Source organism: Manis pentadactyla, chromosome 5 (genome assembly GCF_030020395.1).
Source record: "Manis pentadactyla isolate mManPen7 chromosome 5, mManPen7.hap1, whole genome shotgun sequence".
Classification (NCBI taxonomy): domain Eukaryota; kingdom Metazoa; phylum Chordata; class Mammalia; order Pholidota; family Manidae; genus Manis; species Manis pentadactyla.
This window is the reverse complement of record NC_080023.1, coordinates 107249840-107271716: the sequence shown is the minus strand read 5'-3', so window position 1 is coordinate 107271716 and position 21877 is coordinate 107249840. Positions and strand designations below refer to the sequence as shown.

The following is a 21877-nucleotide window of genomic DNA, read 5'->3' as shown; positions in this document are numbered from 1 at the left end:
GTGCTTGATACCCTGTATTTAAGGCCCCTTTAAAACAGCAGGTTAGTTCAACTAATATATTAGGTTGAACCATATGAAATTCCTGATGTTCATATAATTGTTGTTGACCTTGGAAAAATAGCAATCTTATATGGTTCAATCTAACAGTTCCTATTTCACAGATCTGTTAGTTTCTGTATTATAAACTCAAAAGTCCCCCAGGATCTGTTCTTGTCTCACTATTTTTCCTCAAGGGAGCTTTGAATGAAATCCTAAGTCAGTCTGTTTCTTTCAGAACAGGAGGATTTCTTTGTAGACAAATGAATAAAATAGCAAAAGTTATGGAGAGAAGAAATGCTATGATTTTATTGCTCCAGAGGGGATAAGGAGAGTAAGACATGCAGGAGCCTTTTCTTTCCCATATTTGCTTCAAAAATAGGAAAGATTTCTGTAGGTATCTTTGTGTTGCCTGTTCTTTCTGCTTAGTTATGCTCGTGTGATTTTTTTTTCCCATCTATGCTTATTTTTGATTATGGGACATGTCTTGTTTTTTGGAAAAATTATTTTGAAAGCCCAAAATGAAGATAGATTACTCCTGAAAATATTCGTATGTGTTTCTTTCAGGTACTTGAAAATACAACTAATCATTTAACTGATTAAAGAATCATTTAAAATTTAATTTACAGTTTAAGCTGTGATAGATAATACAAGTAGCATTAATTATTGCTACAGATCTATGAGAGAACTGGCATGGGGTTACAGTTTCTCAGTAAATTGTTTTTCCCTCTATCTTGGCTCAAGATAGGGGCAAATTTTTTTTGCCTTCTTTTGGGGTATAGAGGGGTGAGAATAGTTGAATCCCTTTTCATCCTTATCTTGAGGATACAGTTTTCACTCTTTCTGTTTCTAGGGCCAGGCTGTTCCTAGACTCTCCAGCTTGGGGAGAACTTGAGCTTCAAATTCAATATTAAAGTGATCAATAGATGTAAAAATATATGTATTTTCAATATAAATTTACAAGAGTATTGAGAGGTTAGAAATCGATGTATTTGGCACATTGATACCAGTTCAGACCTCAGAACTAAAGATCAACTTCACCTCATTCAACAAAAGTCTTCAGGATAAAAGTGGCCTTAGTCATTGTCTTAAGGTTCCTGCTTTTGATTAGAAGTGTCCTTATATGTCTTTTTTTTGTTATTTGATGTTTTTAAGGATTTAAATATAAATGTTTGATATATATATATATATATATATATAGCCAACATTTTGACTTGTTTTCAGTGGGAGTATTTGTTCAAATAACCTAGTCAAATACCAGAAATTAAAGTGATCAATAAATGTAAAAATATATATGTATTTTCAATATAAATTTGCAAAAGTACTGAGAGGTTAGAAATGGATGTATCTGACACATTAATACTGGCCCACTTCACTGCCTCCACTCCTCTCCCCATTGTTTTATCCATTTCCTCTGATTTACATGGGGAGTGACAAGCCAACTAAAACAATATACCAATGTTCGAATAATGTTTCTGGAATTTAAATTCCTGTGTAGAATGCTAAAAACTCAATAGCTCTTGATTACCAGACTTTTTATTTGATATTTATATATCTTTGCTCTATAGCAAAACATTCCCTAACTTGATATCAAAATAGATCTCCAAAAATGTGTCCCGAACACATATTTTGATGATCAAAAACTTTCAAAGACAAGAATTTGACAAAATGTGTGAGGTAATTATAACAGGAAGAAAAATAAAATGAATACATTATCTTAAGCCATAAATATCAAAGAAAATGCAGATCCTCTTCTCAAAAATGTAGTACAAAGTTAAAATACTAGTCAATGATTAGGAATGCAAAACAATCCCAGTCTTTCTATGAATATAAAGCGAAGTTTGGTATTTACATGTCCTATTTCTTTCCTTTCTCATTAGTTCTTCCTTGGAGAGAATTTACAAAAGAAATTCTTTGTACATGATGTCTCCTTTATGGACTCTTAAAATTATTGGCACCATAGATGTAAAATTGCCATGAAACATTCCTTTGTATTTTACATAGTTCCATGGGAAGGAACTTATGCAAATTATAGTCACAGACAAAACATATCCTGATGACATCATGATTTCACTGAAAACTTTCCAACCCTAAAACAAAATGTTTTTCCATCCTTTCCCTCCCCAACCAGTGGCAACAGGCACAACCAGCTGTTGTTTTTGCAGAAGGGAGTCTGCCGAAGCACCACCCTATTTTTGCCGGTCTCATCCTTCAGCATATTTTCAGAGAGCTAAAATCAGTTCCTCGTGTTATGGTCAAGGCTGAAGTTCTTTGTTCTATAACTCCTTTATGATTAAGATTTTCAAGAAGTCATTAAAAATAATAAACAAAGAGTTTGGAGCAAATGTTATTAAGGGATACACATATTCTTGCTTGCCATCCTGACAAAATATGGAACAGTTGCAAGCTGTTACAAAAATGAATATATAATTAAAATCATAAGCCAAATAATTTAAACCATTAAGAATTTCATCATAATAAGATATATATCAGTTCAAAAAATATTTTAAACTGATTTTGGTGGGGAACTTGAAAATGTCATACTTCCTGGCTTTATCATTGTGGTTTTAAGCAGAAATTACTTTGGCCAATGCAAATTAAAAATAGTGAATATAATAATTTTCTTCTTAGAGAAAAATATCTCTACCAGTGCCATCATTATTATAGTGACTAGTAACAAAATCTTTACCACTTTGGCCCAAATCCTTATGAAAACTCATGGAAATGCAGAAAAATGTTTTCTGATTATATGACCAGGTATTCAGCCCTGTGCCCTCCCAAGCACAAAAGTATTTCTAAGTTCTCCAGAGCAGTAGCCACTAACACAGTCACTTAACACACAGTGTCTGATAGTACAGTTTTGCAATCTATGTTACACAGATAAATCATGCACCCTAATTTGAATGTGTAAGATCTTCAAGAATAGGTCAGATGCAGATACATGTTGTTTAATAGAAATCTTTTTGCATAAATAAAACCTCAATGTGAAATAATGAATGCTGTGAAAATATATTTTTACTAAGCAAATATTACATAGCAATTAATTGGACTAAAATTCAAGAGGTCAGTTTCTATTCCAAGCCCCTTAGTTGGCCTATTTTTTTACTGACAGTCATAATTTTAACTTAACAATCTGTTGAACATGAGTTAAAAAATTACTGGTAGAAATATTCAAAAATATAAATAAAAACCAACCCAAGCCCCTGATGTTTCTTTGGACCTTTAGACAATGTCCTTAACTTTTGCTTGCCTTTTTTCCTGTGCAATTAGAAATTTAGACTTGAATTGGTGGTATTCCAATTCTTTAAGCCATACAACCATTGTTCAAAGTGCCAGGACAGAAATACTCACACAGCAGGACTGCTATCACTAAAACAGAACATGGCACAGAGAGCCCTAGCTGTGGATCCAGCTTCCTTGGTGGCAGGGGCTGAGAGTGCCTTAGGACACAGTTTGACAAACGGTGCACTAGGCAATGAAAAGAGACTATAAATGTTTATAATGTTAGAAGGAAGGAATTAAGGGAAGGAGAAGAAAGAAAAAAATGTGCCTAATCAGTGCCTATCTCCAAGTTTAAAATGCCTCCTTAGGTTTACTATTTTGCAATATTTTAAAACAGTGGTGGAAGATTTTTTCATTGTCAATTTTTACAAGTTTGGTTTTGTTCGTTTGTTTTATCCTCCCTGAATTTGACCTCATACAAAAAGCAGATGCTCTACCATGGATCACAAAGGAATAAAAAGAGTAAAGAATAACATCATAAATTATTGACAGCAACAAAGCTACACCAGGCACCTGAGCAGGCACCAAGGGAATTTGAAACCATAAGAGACTAAGCAGTAATTTCAAGTAAGTAGCTAGTTTAGACAATTAATTTTGATCCTGCTTGGTCCATATGTATTACGCTTTTATTGTGGGATTTTTTTGTTAAGGATTTTTATGAAGGAGATTTTTTGGTTAAGGATTTACAATTTTCTTTTCTCGCAAAATGTCTTTGTCAAGTATCACTGTCATGCTGCCTCATAAAACAAGTTGGAAGTGTGCTTCATCTGTTTTCTGAAAAAAAAAATTGCATAAGATTGGTTTTATATTTTCCTTAAATTTGAAAGAATTCACCATGAAATCTGGGCCCAGAATTATTGTGTGGAGGTTTCTGATATAAATTAAACTTTTCTGATAAATATAAGACACTTGTATTTCCTATTTGCATAAGATACTGTACTTCCTATTCCTGGTATCGGATGTGTTTGGTAAGTTTTGTGCTTTAAGGAATTTAACAATTTAATCCATATTCTCAAATTCATTCACATATGTTCATTATATCTCTTTAAAATGCTTTGATTACTGTAGGATCTGAATTAATATCCCAATTTTCAATCTTCTTACTAGTATTTTGTGATTTCTCTTTTTTTCTTGTAGGGTTTACAAATTTCATTCACCTTTTCTAAAAACCAGCTCCTTGGTTTTGAGAAACTTTTCAATTGCAACTCTTTCCTATTTCCTTGATTTCTTCTTTTTAAGTTATTTCACCTATTGAGTTTAATTTTCTTACCTTTTTCTAGCTTCTTAAAAAATAATCTTATGATAGTCTTAAGATAATCACAATGGCTTCTAAAGTAGAAACTTAGATCACTAATCTTTTTCCCTTTATAACATAAGCATTTAAAGGTATAAATTTACTTTTAAACACTACATTAGCTACATGCCAAAATTTCTGATATTTTGTATTCTCATCAGCATTTAGCTCAAAATATTTTCTAATTTCTTAGTGATTTCTTCTTTGATCCATGAGTCATTCAGAAGTTAATTGTCTAACTTTCAAATTTTAGGATGTTTCTAGATATTTTATTTATTTACAACTTGATTCCATATAGTCACAGAATATAATTACCAGTAAAAGTAGTCCTTGGAAATTCATTGAGGCTTGTTTTATGGCCCAATATGATCTGTCCTGGTTCATAGTTCATGTTCATTTTAAAAGAATGGGATTCTGAACTCATGTTAAATGTTCTGTAGATGTCTCGAGTTCAAGATGGTGAATAGCTGTAGTGGTGAGTTTTATGTATCAACCTGACTAGGCTAAGGGATGCCCAGGGAGCTGTAAAACATTATATCTGGGTGTGTCTGTGAAAGTGTTTCAGGAAGAGATTAGTGCTTGAATCAGGTGACTGAGTAAAGCTCACCCTCACCAGTGCAGGAGGGCATCATCCAATCCCTTAGGGGTCCTTAATAGAACAAACAGGTGGAAAAAGGGAAAATGTGCCCTCTGCTTGAGCTAAGACAGCCATCTTCTCCTACTCTCAGACATCTGTGCTCCTGGTTCTCAGGCTTTCAGATTCAGACTCAAACCAGAGCTTACACCATCAGCTGCCACCACTTCCCCTACTTCCCAGCCACAACGCATCTCAGACGCTTGGACTCAAACTAAATTACGCCACTGGCTTTCCTGGTTCTCCAGCTTGGAGACAGCATATCATGGATCTTCTTGGTTTCCATAACCAGGCGAGCCAACTCCTATAATAAATCTCCTCATACATATACATACATGATCTCCTTCTAAATAAATAAATATAAATATATGTTTTGTTTTTCTGGGGAACCCTGATTAACACAATAGGGTTAGTCATATTTTCTCTTTTCTTAGTGTGATTATTTTTGCTTAATTACTGTAATTATTGGGAGAGATATGTTAAAATTTCCAAATATGATCCTGGTTTTGTTTATATCTCCCTTTTCATCAATTAGCTATTCTTTTATATATGTCAAAACTCTGTTTTTAGGGATATACACATTTAAATTAATTCTTCCTGATGTACTCACCCTTGTGACTGATCTTAAGTAGCTATTCAGCTTTAGTATGTATTTGCATGGTTTATACTTTTTCATCCTTTTAATTTCAAGATATTTGTTCCTTTTTTAGTTAAAATTCATCTTTTGGAAACAACTCATAGTTTGGCCTTGCTGCTTTATACAGATTGACACTAATTGCCTTTAATCAGAAAACAGTCCATTTACACCTAATGCAGCTATTGAAAGGATTAGATCTAGATACGCCATTTTGTGCCCTTTTTCTTTTTTCTCATTTGTTTTTGCTGTGCTATTGCTCATTTGTTTCTTCTTTCCTGTCTTCATTTGAATTAATCAATCATTTTTAGAATTCCATTTTTATTTCTCTATGTGCTTTTCAGTATCTGCATTTTTTAGTGGTTGCCCTAGGAATTAAAAATTCTAAGTTATTACCAACCATATAGAGTTAATATTAAACTACTTAATATAAAATATATAGGAAACTTGTAACAATGTAACTCAATTTACCACCCCCTGCTCTCTGTGCTGTTTTGGATATATATATATATATATATATATATATATATATATATATATATACTAACTCTTGCTTGGTATGATCACACATCTTTAAAAGCAATTGCACTCCACCAAGAGCAATTTAACCTACTGTGAGACATTTAATAATATCTAGAGGCATTTTTGATTTGCACAACTGTGAGGGAGTACTGTTGATAACTGGTGGGAAGAGGCCAAGGATGCTGCTAAAAATCTTCTAATGTGCAGGACAGTCACCAAAACAAAGAACTATGCATTGCCAAGTATCTGTAGTGCTGAGGCAATGAAGTGTAAACATGCTGGGCTTCCTTCAGTTACTGAGAGTTTCAGCTAATCAAGAACAATTCTTTACCATATTCAAAGTTCCTACAAACACAACATTTATATTCAAACCGAAAGTGTTAAACTCTCTAAACTCATAGTAGGTACTACTTATATGCTGATGATTAGTCACTGGGTTTGTTTAGTGAATTAATCATGTGTCCTGGGCCGCATGAAGAATTTAAAAGCACCTGGAAAGAAGTCTGGGTTCCAAAGAAGGGAGGCTCTGCACCTTGTCTTCTTTTCTTCTTTCTCAGCTGGTGTGCAAATACCATCCCAGTAATGGTTGTTGGGTTAGTTTTGCTTAAGAGGAGTAAAAGAGGAAGAATATCAAGGAAAATCTAGCAAATTATGCTTGCGTATTAAATAAATCCTAATAATTTAGACATCTTTGTAGAGAATCATTACACATCTTAAAGAACAAATGTGTAGTTTCTTTTTCCAAATGGATCTCTTTCCGCTTTGTTAGATACATTGATAAAATGATAATAAAGTTAACTTTGGCAAAGAGCACAGGATTTCAAGCTAGATCTGGGCATGACTCTCTAGAGCTACCACTTCCTAAATTCACAATACTCGCCCTCCAGCCCTCCTCCATGTCTCATTTTATTAACTTCTTTTCATCTGCAAATTGTAGATAACACCTATCTCACAAGGTGGTTGAGAAACACCTTGCGCCTAGTCTAGCACAAAGAAAGAATTTAGCAAGGCCAGGGCTTCATTCTAGCTTGGGTAACGGGTTTGTTGGCCCTGTGATCCGGCCCTTGTTCGAGAAGAACGGAGCCCTAGTAGACTGGAGTCTGCTTACTAGGCTATCCACTAAGGGCAACTGCACGCCTCCAGAGACACAGACCACAGCACCCCCGGCAGAAGGTCCAGATGCCCTCTGTCATATATCACCCATGTCCATTATGCCAATAGAAAGCAAGGCCGCTGTACTCTTTCACCATCTTCCCAGGGAAATGCTCCGAGTTCATTCTCCGAAGAAGCTGAATAAACTCCAACCTGGGACGAGTCAACTCCTTATCCAGATGTCACTGAGACCTGCAGCTCATAGACCTGATTTGCTCAAGGAATGTCTGGCTTACTGAGCATTCTAACGTCCAGATGGGAACAAAGACTTTCGGTCCAGGCAGTAGGTTCTCTATTTAAAAGGGCAGCCTTAAAATGACAGCAATACTAAAGTCATGTTCATACCAGGACAAAGGTTGGCTAGAGGGGACTTCTCTAGTCCCGGGAGAACCATCAAATCAAAACACACTTGCACACACACACACACACACACACAGTCTCAAACAAATGGCATATCTTCCACCTCATACATTGACTGCCACAGCTGCTGTCCCGACAGGGCATTCAATCACACAAATGTCTTCTGTTTGAAGGCTGTTTCCACCTCCAGACAGGCAAGTTGTTCTCAGCACATCTGACAAAATAGGCCAGATCTGCAGGGCAACCTCTGAGAGGAAGTGCAACAAAAGACACCCAGCTGTGTGGAATTAAAAGGTTTTCATTCATCACCTTCCATCAGTCAAAAAGCAAAAGGAGGCTGACGTTATTTGTAAGAAATTTAAGGGTGTTATTATTCACCTGTAATTAAAAAGAATGGTTTGATTTGGCTTACCGCCTGGAGGAGAATGAATGCTTTTATTTTGCCAGGTTATGAATTTTTCCAAGTACTAAATAGGCTCTGAGAATGAGGCAATAAGATGGAGGAACTTTATAAAGGTGAATTTTCCTCAACCTGAATTCACTTGCTTTTATTTTTTTTAATTCAGTGCTTCTTTACCTTTGCTTCTCTGCTTTAAATAAGTGCTCCCAGAAAACAGAAATCAAGTGGAGTCCATCAATGTGAAAAATTCCATGCAAAATGTTTTAGATGTCTCAAGAGGACAAATCTGAGGACATTTATTACAAATGCATCAAGTTGCTTTTCCCAGGCACACTATGTACTCAAAAACAGTAGAAAAATAAGGTTTTCTGTGGTATATAGTGAAAAAAATACACATGGCAAGAAAACTAGAGATAGTCTTCATATTTTTATGCATCTTGAGTTCTGGAGGATGGATGTAAGGATTTGCCAAGCAAGCAAGTGTTTTTTAACAAACTCTTCTTTTTATTTAACAACCATGTTTTTTATTCCAGGAGTTTAAGGCAACTTGAAGACACATTAAAACACAATATTGATATTAGTTGGATAATAAAAACAGAACTGAAGGTAAACAAAGTAGGAAGCATAAAGTGAAGCTAGGATCAAGGTTTATAAATCAAGTAAATGTGTAACAAGTTCCTATATAAGCATGTAACTCATGCTAGGCCTGAGTGGTCTAGCAGCCATGCAAAGGGATCTAAGATCAGAACATTTGAAATGTCAACAAAATTAAAACAGGAGAGGCCCATGTATTTTCCATGTATGAAAGTAAACATAGTTCAATAGGCCTGGGTTTTGGCAGGGAGAAGTAATTTTTTAAATTATGTGCTGGGAAAATAAAAAATTTTTAATCACAGTGATGACTTTTTGTATTTGCAAAGCATTCATATGCTTTTATTCAGATACCAATAAGGCTTTAAACACAATTTTCTTCAGGATTGCCAGGATTGTTGTCAGAGGTTAATAAAGAGTTGGTGGCCCTCAGGCAGGACTTGGCTGGCACAAGCAGTTCGTGGAGACCGTATTGGGCAAGCCTGGGTTTTACTCGATTCCGTCACACTGAGCAGTGTACCCCGCAGTGCAGGAAGGGGAAGGATGGGGCTGCAGAAATTTAAGCTGCTTGGATGCCCTACATAATATTTGGTATTTTGAAAACACTTTACACTTGCTGGTAAGTAAATCCAGATGGGATTCAAATAAGTTCAGCCAATATTATTATCCTGGCTTGCTGATGTGAACAGTCAGATCTGATTGATTTGCCCAAGGACTTTCAGTTCCTACTGAGCCACCATACAGCTTTTTACCACTTCCTGTATATCCAGCAGGCCAAAAAGAGTTTTGGAAGAAAACAGAGACTTTCATATTTCCTGTTCTTGCCTCAGTCCAGCAGGTCACAGAAGCTTCTGAACAAAGGAAAAATGTCTATCCTTATAGACTGGCTGGTTCCATTTTCAGTGATTTCTTACAATGCAGGGCACGACCCGTTTCTTCAGACCTACTGCCTAATTTCTGTTAGGCCACTTTTAGGCCACTCAGGCTATTTTCCTGAATAGTTTTGGAAAACATTTCCCAACTTACTCATAAGAAAGAGCTATGTAAGAATCTGGAACCCAGGAGATAACATACATGATTTCAAACTTGCATAGGTATTTTCTCATTTCTATGCAAAACCAAAATTACTGTTAAATGTTTGCTATTTCCAGGATAAATATTGTATGTTTATTCGGTGGAGTTTTCCAAAACTTTCTGATAAGAAAAATCACTTCATTTGGCTGTTTGTTATAAAAACAAGATTCTCCAGCCCCACTCAAACTCTCTGAATCAGAATCTTTCAAGAGGGTCTAGGCCTGTGTATGGGAATTTATGACATTAAAGACTCCAGAACCTCATGAAGCCTCAGTTCAAATCTCACTTCTGCTACTTAATATCTGTGCAAGCTTGGGCAAGTAACTTACTCTCTCTGTATCTCTATTTCTTCATAATGATATGTGAAATGAGTATCTGTCCCTCGAAAAACCCAAAAATTAAGGGCAGTTTAGTAAAGAAGGATGCAGCAAAGGAAATCAGGAGAGAAAGATAGGCTTTGAATTGGTTGACTTCTGAAAAATTGGGTGATGTTAAGAAAAACTGCCTACTTTTTTATTAGATTCATTCAAGCTCTTAATTTGCTAAGACAATTTTCAAAAGGATGCCTCAGACTGCTTTTAGATCTCTAGAGGGAAGCAACCATCAATTCTAATCACTCCAAACTCTGAGTACAATTTAGAAAGAAGACATAAATAAGCCACTCTAGCATTCTACACCATTCATGCTTCCAAGTATTTCCAATCTTAAATCCAAACCTTAACCTAACAACAGAGGTACATTATGCAATGTTTTAAGTAGCTTATTTCTAAATAGCTTACCAAATAACAGAAAAGATACTATTTGTTTCCTATGAGAAGAATCTTCTACTCAAATAAACTACAAAATTATCTTAAGTTAAAACCTTCACAGAAATGACATATGCAAGGAGACACCGGCCTGGTCTTGATCTTGACTAATCAGTGGAAACATGGGAAAATATACCAAAATGAATAATAGAGCCAAAATGCATAAATAATGACTATATTTCTTAACTACTTCATTGAACCTGGCTGCTGACAAGCCAGATGGCACAGGCCATTAGTGCCTTTTGGCTCTGCTGTCTCTGCTAACGAAACTCAGGGCTGGAAACTCTGGCTGGAATAATAGCATCACTATTGTTAGGGACCCTCAAAGCAGAATACACTAAAAGGCCCTCCTCGTAGCTGGGGAACAATGCCTAAAAATTCTTTTGTTACTCTGCAATGCCTTAAAGTTCGTTAAGTCTTGTCCTCTGTCACCCTAAGGCACTTTGGGAACTTAATTAAGTTATTCTTTGCAGACATGGGATGAATTCAGTCACATCACAAAAGTAACCAATTCAGTTCCAAATGTTCATACCCACCTTCCCCTAAACTGTAAATCAAGATTCAAGTCATATCTGGAATCAGTAATGTAATTATGGGTCTCTTTCTGCAGACTGGGGCCAAAATAATAATTTTTTTTTTTAAAACCAGGAAACTATAAGCTGTTCATTTTACTGTGCAACTTGTTTACCAAACTCTTGATGATTTAGGTTCAAAGTGTAAAAGCAGTTGAAGCTTTCACAAGACTGTTGACAAAACAGAAGGCATTTTTGGTGGTAGAGACTTAAACACTAAAGGTGATCTGGAGGTCACGGAGGTCCCTCTCCTACCTTTGTGAAGTTTCCGCACTAATACCCTTCCTCAGACATCCTCCAGAGCTGCAGGTGGTCAGGGGAGATTTGTCTTAGGAAGCTCCAAGATGGATCAAGTCACTAACTTATGGCAAAGGCACCTGTTCCTTTTATTGAATTAGTAATAAACTCTGTCACTCTTATTTGAGAGAAGCCATTATTTGTGTCTTAAAAAGTTCATGGATGGTTAGATCTGATATAATAAACAAACACAGAGCAATGTGAGACTTGTAGAAGAAAGTGATTCTTGGGTCAGTACTGGTCTCAGAAATCGCAGGTTACTCTTCCCGGTTCCCTTTCTTGGCTCCAAAGGCAGGGCAAAGTTACAGTAAATGGTGCCTCCTACCTAGAGCTGGCACTTTCAGTGTCCTGGGGATTTGATGGAAAACATGGCAAACTCAGCCAAGAGCGGCAGAGTCCATTACTAACTAGACACACATGAAGACTCTGTTTGTGAAATCCGTGCTTGCCCTTGGATAGTCACATACGTGGCATTTGAAACCAAGTTTATATGCTGGATAAGGCCTATGTGGTCCTTGCACATTTTCTCAGGCTACCCAGCCTTCTCAGCTTGTGGTTTTGAACTGAAGCTCTTAAGACCCACCTATGTTTGCATAGACTTGTGTCTTTACTGAGACCTGCTTCTTCACTTAAGGCCCACCACCTCTATGCAAATTGAGACCAGCCTCTAAAAAAGTGTCACTTACCTTAACTTGCAATGATCTTTCAAGGTGAGAATCTCACAGGGCTTATGCCTAAATCCTAAAGCCACCTGAAAACCCAGTCACTCTCCATAGCATAAGCCATGGCACACTGCCAAAATTAAAGATGAACAGTCGTCTACTAAAACACAAAGCTTAAAGCCCTGATGCTACCCTAGGTCTCCCTGTATGTGTTTTTGTCTGCACTTATATGACCTGTCTTCCATTTCACAAGGTTTTCAATGAATTAACTAAGTATGTCAAGGTTAGGGTAAAGATGGTCTGATAAAAAACATTATTCTCACCCACCTACGTCTGTACCCACTGTGGGCTAAATTCCCATCTTATGAATGTTAAACTGGAGGAGGTTACTCAGTGAGACAGTTCCCAATTTGACTGCTTTGGTCTTGAAAAACTTAACTCAAAGGAGATTCTGAACTTGCAGAGCAAATACACTTACCCAGGCCATTGCCTCCCTCTGGTCCTGATGGAAAGAGAAGGAGAAACAGGAGACTGGTCCCCATTCACAGGAATCTAGTGGGTCAGCCCCCACATGACTGAGTGGCAGCCATCGCAGATGCCCGGCAATCAGACAGTCCTTTTGACATCCATGGGAGGAGGGAGGGTGGGCCAAGGGACCAGGAGCATTTTGCGAACGGATGTTCCTCCAGATCGATAGAACGTTAGGCATCAGAGTTAAGTATTTCTGCCCAAATACTTAAGACCCATTAAAAATGCATTTCTTTGCTTCTAATAATTGGAGAATTAGTTACCTAATCTATCATATTTTTTTGCCTCTCCCAGAGTTTCAAAGAAGCTTTAGGGTATGTGTATTTGCTCAATTATAATAATTTTCTCTGCTCTGGCTATTTGTGCTTAAATACTAATAATGCATCAAATAAAATAAACTCGGACTTATTCCTTCCTTTACTTTATAAAATTTTAGCTTTCCATATTCCAGGGAATTATAAGACTTGTTCCACTGGGTCATCCATCAAATGGGATTTACCATCATGGCACATTACAGGACAGTCCTTCAGGGATATGGGTATTTATTTAGTCAATATCAATATAGCCTATTGATTTTATGAAAATACTGTTGACAAGTCCTAAAAATAACTAAGGTGTGTGCTTTTTTGAAATTTAGACTTTGTGTTGTCTAACAAGGGCTACAGATGAAGGAAAAATCAGAAAGCATTATCAACAGTGATGAGTTAAATGCTAAATCTGTTTCAAAAGTACTTTCTGCTACAAAAATATCGGCAAAGTTTCTTTGATGATGATAAGAAAAACACAGGTGAATTAAAGATATAGAACATTTTCATCTCAGCTCAGGGTTTTTATGTACCATAGGTTCACTTCTTTCTGAGAATGGCTCAAGATTATTTGACTACACTCAGTGATAAAAATAGAGGGAATGAAAAGGAAATTTTCCTGAAACAAGTATATTTTATTATGTCCTTTGTAGTGGTCAAACGTCAGTGTGGATAGCAATATTTAGTCTTTCCAGAATTCTTCACAGTTTGATCCAGTGACACCACAGTCTTCTTAATTTCCTGACCGAGAGCTTTGAGTGTGATTGCTCTGCATGGCCAACAGCTGGAGCCTTTAACCCAGCAGATGTTTTTGTGTCTCAGTTGTAATCATCATCCAGGCTGAGCCCAGGACTTGGTTTTTCCTTCACGCCCTTCTCCCGCATGCAGAAACTTCCTTCAGAAGACAAAATGAGTGTGCATAAAAACACACCACAGGGTGTGGATGAGTTTAATAAATGCAGGCTCCTGTGTAAAAAGAGCCAAACTCTTTCCCAGTACAGTAGGATTACAGAGCATCCACCAAAGTAATTTGAAATGGTTCCTGTAAGAGCAAAACCCCCAGCCAAAAGAATCACATAATCACAGAATATTGAACTTGGATGGAACAATACGGTATGTGTCAAAACTGAGTAATATATGGGCACTTTTAAAGGACAAAGTTACTAAGCTCACACCCCCTCCCCAATGTTGATTTACACTATTTTGCTATAACATTACTTAAAAACATGCAACCATAAAGCAAAGTATAAACTCCTCATGCCACTAGCTTCTTCAATTCCTCTTTGGGACAGAGATGTACGTGTCACTTACTATAAGCTGTAATGATTTTTCAAGGGGAAAATCATGCCAAAATGTCAGCATGCCCTGGTGTGTCCCCACCTCTACCACTCACTGGATGTGTCACTTCAAACAGGACACTTAGCCAATGTGTGCCTCTTCTCTAATAACAGAATCACCTTATAGGTTTTAAAATTAATTTTAAAATATTTGATGGATTTTCAATTAGATTTTAATAGCATAAGACTATCAGCCAAGTCAATACCCAAGACATTGTTAAATAACAAAGAAGTTAAGACATATCTGACACCTAGATTCCTTTCTAAAGTTGTTTTTTTCTATGAAAGGCTGAAAAATTTACAGATCACAAAAAGAAAAAGCAATTGGACAACTTTTTGATGTGTCTTTAAATAATCAGATTGACTTTCTATGGTGGTGAAGAAAACTTTCCTACCTACCACAAAATAGATAAGTAAATATCTTTAATTTGATACTCATTTTTGTGTCTAATATTTTCTCTTGTTAAATCTTTTTGTATATGAAAATAAGCCATTCACTTACCTCAGATAGACATAACTAACAGATACTATCCCAGATCGATAAGGAATACAGTTTAAAGGACAGAATATTCTCTATTCTTTGTGGGGTATCTAAAACTAATTTGAAACCTAATATGAGTACAATGCCTTTCTTGCATTCAGATAAAGCACCCTTTACATTTTCAGAGATTTCCATCATGTCAAGCATTTGTATTAGAGTGTTCAGATTTATAAATAGATGTTTTTAATTAACAAAATGCATCAAGAATTCCCACATCAAAACTTTTCAGTGATGAAATGTTTCCCTATCTACTTAAACATATACATTTTTTTGTGATTAGAAAGCATTTTCCCTCACTGATTTTTACATCTGGTTTTTTAAGGCTTTCTTTGCACGAACCAAGAAAGAAACAAAAACCCTAAAAACCTTTACTCAGAGGAAAACAGCAATAAGCAAAAGATAAATTACAAAATAAACCTTTGAAAGAAAAACTTGTTAGGCTATGGGAATTGACATACATAAAGTGGGCTGTTAACAAGTTGGATCTAGTTAAATTTGAACTACTGAAACAAAGATGAGAGGAGCTAGACCTTGTCGTTTAGGAATCTTCATATAACAGACATCTCTTGAAAAATATCAATTCTATCCATTTCATAGAATTCTCTCTCACATGCAGTACCAGTTAGCACTTGCTGTGTAACAAGCCACCGTTCAACTTTTTCAGGCAACAACCATTTATTTAGTCCAAATATCAGTCAGCCAGCAATTTGGGCTGTGATCAGCCTGGCATCCTTCTGGTACGGTCCAGGCTGACTGTTCTCAGCTGAGCTCTTTAAAGGATCTTCACTGGGCCAGCTGGATCACTGGAGCTTCTCTCTACATGGCTTTTTATCCTTCAGCAGGCCAGCCTGATTAGTCACATGTGCAGTTTTAAGTTCATTGAGAGAGATCACTTGTATGCAAATGCTCGGCAAGCATCTATTTACTGCTGTCCCATTGACCAAAGCAGGTCAAGAGGCCAGTCCACATTCAATAGTGAAGAAAAGCTACACTTCTTATTGGAAAGACCTGCATTCATTGGCATTATTTTGCTATTTCCCTCACCTACAATATTTCCCTACCAATTCTCTACCAATACCCTTTCCATTTAATGCCTAAATATCTCTCAGATTCATCCATTTCTCTATTCTGGGAGATTCCCAACAATAAGCTACCAGCATTTTCCACTGAACCAGTACAGCAGCTTTCTAACTGGACTCCTTCAACAATGCTAACTGCCTTACAAGAAGGCAGCCAGCAATCTTCTTAAAACACAGCAATTATTAAAGCCTTTGAAAGGCTTTCCATTATGTAAGGATAAAAACCCAAGTTCTTACCAAAGCCTATAAAGCCTTCCATGGTCTAGTTCACACATCTCAAATATATGTGGTCTCCCATAAGAGTGAGTAAAAACATGTAAATAACAGAAAAGTGTGTTATTAGAGATCTAAACTAGTCTGAAAGTTTCTCTCAAGAAAGGAAATTGAGTCTAAGGTTTGAAAGATCTGTGAGAGGTGACTGGAATGAGTTGGGAAAAGGGAATGAATATTTGCATCAGTTGGAGTCTCACATTTATCTTCCATTTATATCATATGGTACTTGTAAAAGTCTGAGATTATAGCTGTTTTTCTCACCATTAAATCTCTGGCACCTATCAAAGTGACTAGCAAGTGGTTTAGCCCCAATAAGAAATTTTAAGACAGGATACCTAGGCAAAGACTAAAATTTTAGACTTATATAAACATTGTAATATTTCAGAATCACACTTCATTAATGTTTGAAATCATTATGTTTAAGACAAATGACATATGTTTCTGGGCTTTGTAACAGGAATGAGAAAAGTTGGATTCTAGGACTAATTCACCATTACCTGTTAAACATTCCTGGTCTCAGTTTCCTCATCAGTAAAGTGAGAAAGTCTGTGGACATGGTATCTAAATTTCTTTCCAATTTTTAAAAATATTATGTGATTATATGATTCTGAAACTTGAAATAAGCAGACAATTTCAGGGACAACCTGTCAGTAGTGAGCACATCATCCATTTATTTATCTTAATTTGCTTTATATTTATAATGTGTTTTCAATTTAAGTAGCCAGAGGATATAATTATACATAAAAATTAAGTTGTTCAAAATGTTAAACATAGAGACTTTTTAAAAACCCATATAAAACAAAAAAAGCATAGAAGAATAAACATAATATGTAAACAATAGAATGAAATAAAATTAAATAGCAATCTCCTCATCACAACTAACAGACTAACTGCTCTAAATTTGTGAATTACTTAGATGCTTCACATTGAGAGACATGCTGAATTTCCACAAATTTTAACACATGGGACCTGCTTTTGAAGCATCTGGAAAATCCCAAAATCAAAACATGCATTTCAGCAGGACAATTTCAAAAGAATATAACCCAGAGGCTACATCCCCCAAGCTGAGTGTGGCAGGAAATAGTTGGGCCCCCACATGTCAGGACAAAATTTCTGCAGCACTTCTCACTAGAACATTTAAAAAGAGAAAAGCAAATAGGCAACACAGCAGTAGGTATCTTTTAATATATTTCAGATTTTACACAAGCGAAAACAACATAAAGGATTCTGAAGTAATTCTATAATGAAGCAAATAAGAGATTTTGAACCTCTCAATACTCAAAAGTAATGGAGTTTGTTCTCATGATTTTTCTGGGGCTTCTGAGGTAAGTTCTAGTTTATTGAGGAATGTACCTGACCTAGGGCATCAAAAAAGCCGAGTTCAAATTCAGCTCTGTGATATGACCTTACTCTCCCCATCAGCAATGCAAATGGAAATAGGTGGTAAAAGAACAGACTCTGGAGGCCAACTGTCTGGTTTTCAATCCCAACTCCCGCAAAAAATGTGTATTGAATAACTTTGTATTTGATTAATGAAGTGTCAGGTATTTTTTAGAGTAGCTGCTAAAGAATAGAAAGTTGTAGATTCCAACTGTAGGATGGAAAAAAATGCAGTAACAAGAAATAGTACAATCACAAAGGAGAGCAGGAAAAATTAAAAAAGCAATGTACAGCAGGTTGTACAAATAGGACAAAAAGATGGTAGAATTTAAATATATCATTAATATATTAAATATAAATGAGCCATGTTATAATTAAAAGGCAAAGATAAAATAGATTAAAATGCAAAAACCAAATAAACAGGATACATATTAAAAATAGGGATACAAAAAGAATAAAAGTGTAAGAGTTGGAAATAGATATACCTTGTAAATGTTACTCCTCCTCACAAATGGGATCTTAATTATAGCAATAACAGAAAAAAGATGGCACAACAAAAAGCCTTACTGTATTTCAACAGGGTCATTTCACAATGAGAAAAGATGTAATAGGCCACAGATCACCAAAAGATTATGAAATTTTTTACTTAACTGTATCTAATAAAAGATAAATATTGATAAAATGAAAAGAAAGAGCAAAGTGGGAGAACACAAATCAGAGTGGGAGAATTTAACAAAATTTTCTTTATAAGGATTCAATAAAAAGAAAAATAAGAATATGGAAAATCTGAATAACTCATCTTAAAAATGTTATCTAGTAGATTTTTATAGACTGTTCTGTTCCACAACCACAGAATGCATATTTGTTTATAATGTGCATATTTATAAAAAACTGATCATATCCTGGGCTATAAAATATTTCCAACAAATTTCAAGGAATTTAAACCACACAAGCCATTTTCTCTAACTAGAAATTAAATTCATTTAAAAAATCCCTAGAAATATCCTTTATGTTTGGAAATTAGCAAATGCATTTCCTTTTTAATGCATTCTAAAACTTATATTAAAATTAGAAAATATTTTTATCTGAGTACAAGCTAAACTTAGAGATCCACCCAAGGTAGGGTTTTAAGAATTAATAGCTTGGCATATGTTTAAAAAAAAATACATCAAAATGAAAAGTAATGAATAAATTATCCATTTCAGCGAAATACGAAGAGGTCAGTATAATAAATGTAAAAAAATAAGAAGGAAGGATAATGAAGAAGTAAAAAGTGAAAGTTAATGAAGTAGAAAATAAACATGCTATAGAAAGGGCCAACTAAGCCAAAAGTTGGTTTTTAAAAATAAGTAAACTAAGTGACAAACTTCTAACAAGATTAATAAAGTAAAACAGAGAAGGCAAAAAGCACTATCAGTAATATAAAAATGGACATCCTTATTATTGATGTACATATTAAAAAGATAATATGAACAGATTTATGTCAAAAAAAGGGAAATTTCAATAGAATAATCCCCCCAAAATGTAACTCACCAAAAGGGACTCATGTAGAAAAAAAAAACAAAACAAAACAGGATAGTCCATTTTAAAAACTGAATAATAGCACAAATCTTCCCATAAAGAAAATTCCAGATCAAGCTGGCTTCAACAGCAAGTTTCATCAAACATACAAGGATCAATCAATTTCAATATTATACAAATACTTTCAGAGAACAGAAAAAGAAGGAACACTCCTAAACTTATTTTATACTACTGTAACTTTGATAAAAAATCTGAGAAGGAAGTAGGAGAAAATTACTAGCCATTTCATTCAGGAACATTGATGCATAGTATTAAACAAAAAACAGAAGTAATAGAAAAATAAATTAAAGTAGTGATTAGCAATTTGGGTTTATGTCAGGAATGCTAAGTTACTGGAACATTAGAAAAGCAATTAGTATAATTCACCATATCAACATATTAAAGGAAAAATATTACATAATCACCTCAAGGAATGCAGAAAATATATTCAATAATATGTAGCATCCTCTTTTACAAACTTTCTTAGTATAATAAACCGTATTTGCCAGACATCTAAAGGAAATACATTTTAGAGAGAAGAAACTGAAATATTGCCTTTGTGATCAGAAAACTGAGTGAAGCATACAAATGCATTTTATCCAAACTTTTGTATATTTTGAAATAAACAGTAACAAAATTATCAGCCATACAAAGACTACATGAAAATATTTTCAAGGACTAGAACAGGTAAGTGAATATTAACTAGAAAGTATAAAGACTTCCTCCAAGTGAATAAGAAAAAGGTAATGAGTAGAAAAGGCTAAGAATATGAATAAGCAAATAAAAAAATAGGTAAACTAAGTGGTTAATAAGAATACCTAAACCTTTTTAACCTCACCAATAATCAAATTCCAGTTAATATAACAAAACAGCATTTTCTCTCCATCAAATGGAAAAAAATTCTAAATGTTTTTCTAAATGAAAAAAAAAGTGATCTATAGCAAAAATGGCAAAAGGTTAATATCTTTTGAATTTGGAGGTGTCTGTGGATGCTTTTACAATTTTGTTTTATTCTCTGGGTTTGAAATGAAACCTAGTCAAAATTGTAAAATTATTTTAATAAAACTTTACAAAACATTCTGTATTTGGGTTCAAAGACTTAACCTTGAATCTATGTTCACTAGCTGTGTGACTTCTGAAAATTTTATACCCTTTCTAAACCTCCATTTTTTAAATTTATTGAGCAGGAAACATATCGCTTATATGATTACTTGTAAGGATTAAAAGGAAATGAAAATAGGAATGGTGGCAGACTCACAAGAGTGTCAAAAAAACCACAGTGGCCATCTGCAAATGCTTTTTCCTTTCTGTTTCATAAGAAATTAAATTATTGAAAACAGATTGTTTTTCATACTACCTATGCTTTCCTTTCTGTTTCATAAGAAATTAAGTTATTGAAAACAGATTGTTTTTCATACTACCTCAACCTTCAGCATCTCATTTCATTCATAAGATGAAGTGACAATATTTCATACACCTGCACCAGGCAACCGTGTGAAGCTAACAGAGAACTCTCTGTGGCTGCCCACTCCACTTAGAGCAGAAGGAGATCCTCAATGTGGTTGACAAGGCCCTTCCTGAGCTACCCTCACTCACATCACATCCCTCCCTGTGTGTGTACCTCTCCAACCTCTCTTCCTTTCTCCTCACTTGGACCCAGCCACTCTAGCCCTCTGGTGGCCTTTTGAATTTGCCAAGCAAGTGCCTGATTAGAAGCTTTACATTGCTGTTTCCTCTGCCTAGAACACTAGTCTCACAATGTTCACAAGGCCAGCCCTCTCTCATTCAATTCTTTGCTCAAATGCCAAGTTTTCAATTACACCATCCCAAATCAACCTATGAAAACTGTAACACTGACCACCCTGCAATTCATTCTTGATTCCTTTAACCTGATCTGCTTGATTATTTTCCACTGCATGTGTCACCCTCTAACAGACTACACAATTTACAGTTTATTATGCTTGTTGTTTATAGCCAATCTCTCCTTGCTACAAATTAGCTCAACAAGGTCTTAGGCTTTTGCTTGTCCAATGATGCATCCCGGGTACCTAGAATAGTCCCTACCACACATTAGGCACTTGATAAATAATTGCCAAATGAATGAATATGTGCGAAAAGCCTACCCTGAGATCTCAAAGCAAGCTGAACCCAAATAACTCTTGACTTAACTTTATGATTTATGGAATTACAGATAATTTTGGAAGTAAATATGCAGAAATATTCATAGAAATAATTCCTGAAAGCATACAATATTGACATTTATAGTTCTTTAATTTAACTCCAAATACAAAAATAAAACTGTGGAAGATGATCTTTTCCTAAGGAATTGTATCAGTGAGTAGTAGTATTTTAGAATCCTGCACTATCAAGAACAGAGGGTGATGGTTCAAAATGTGTATAACCAACAATGTTATAAATGTGTCAAGTGAAGACTCCCCAAAATTCTGTCCCAGCCTTCCCAGAATAATTGCTATCTTATAAGTCCTAGATTCATAGGTGATGAATAATTGACTCCATCAGTATAGCATTTCTAGAAGATTCTCCAGATAATTGCTCTA

General features: G+C 35.3%; 1 long non-coding RNA gene across 3 annotated transcripts in view; it reads right to left on the bottom strand.

The window, feature by feature from the left end:
- Positions 1 to 13769: 13769 nt before the first annotated feature.
- The window catches only part of LOC118930949 (uncharacterized), a 93109-nt gene continuing 85001 nt past the window's right edge, over positions 13770 to 21877 (bottom strand). For all 3 annotated transcript variants that reach the window (XR_005032216.2, XR_005032217.2, XR_008997856.1), the window contains one exon: positions 13770 to 14044. This is a non-coding gene — a long non-coding RNA (uncharacterized LOC118930949). The remainder of the gene's footprint in view (positions 14045 to 21877) is intronic.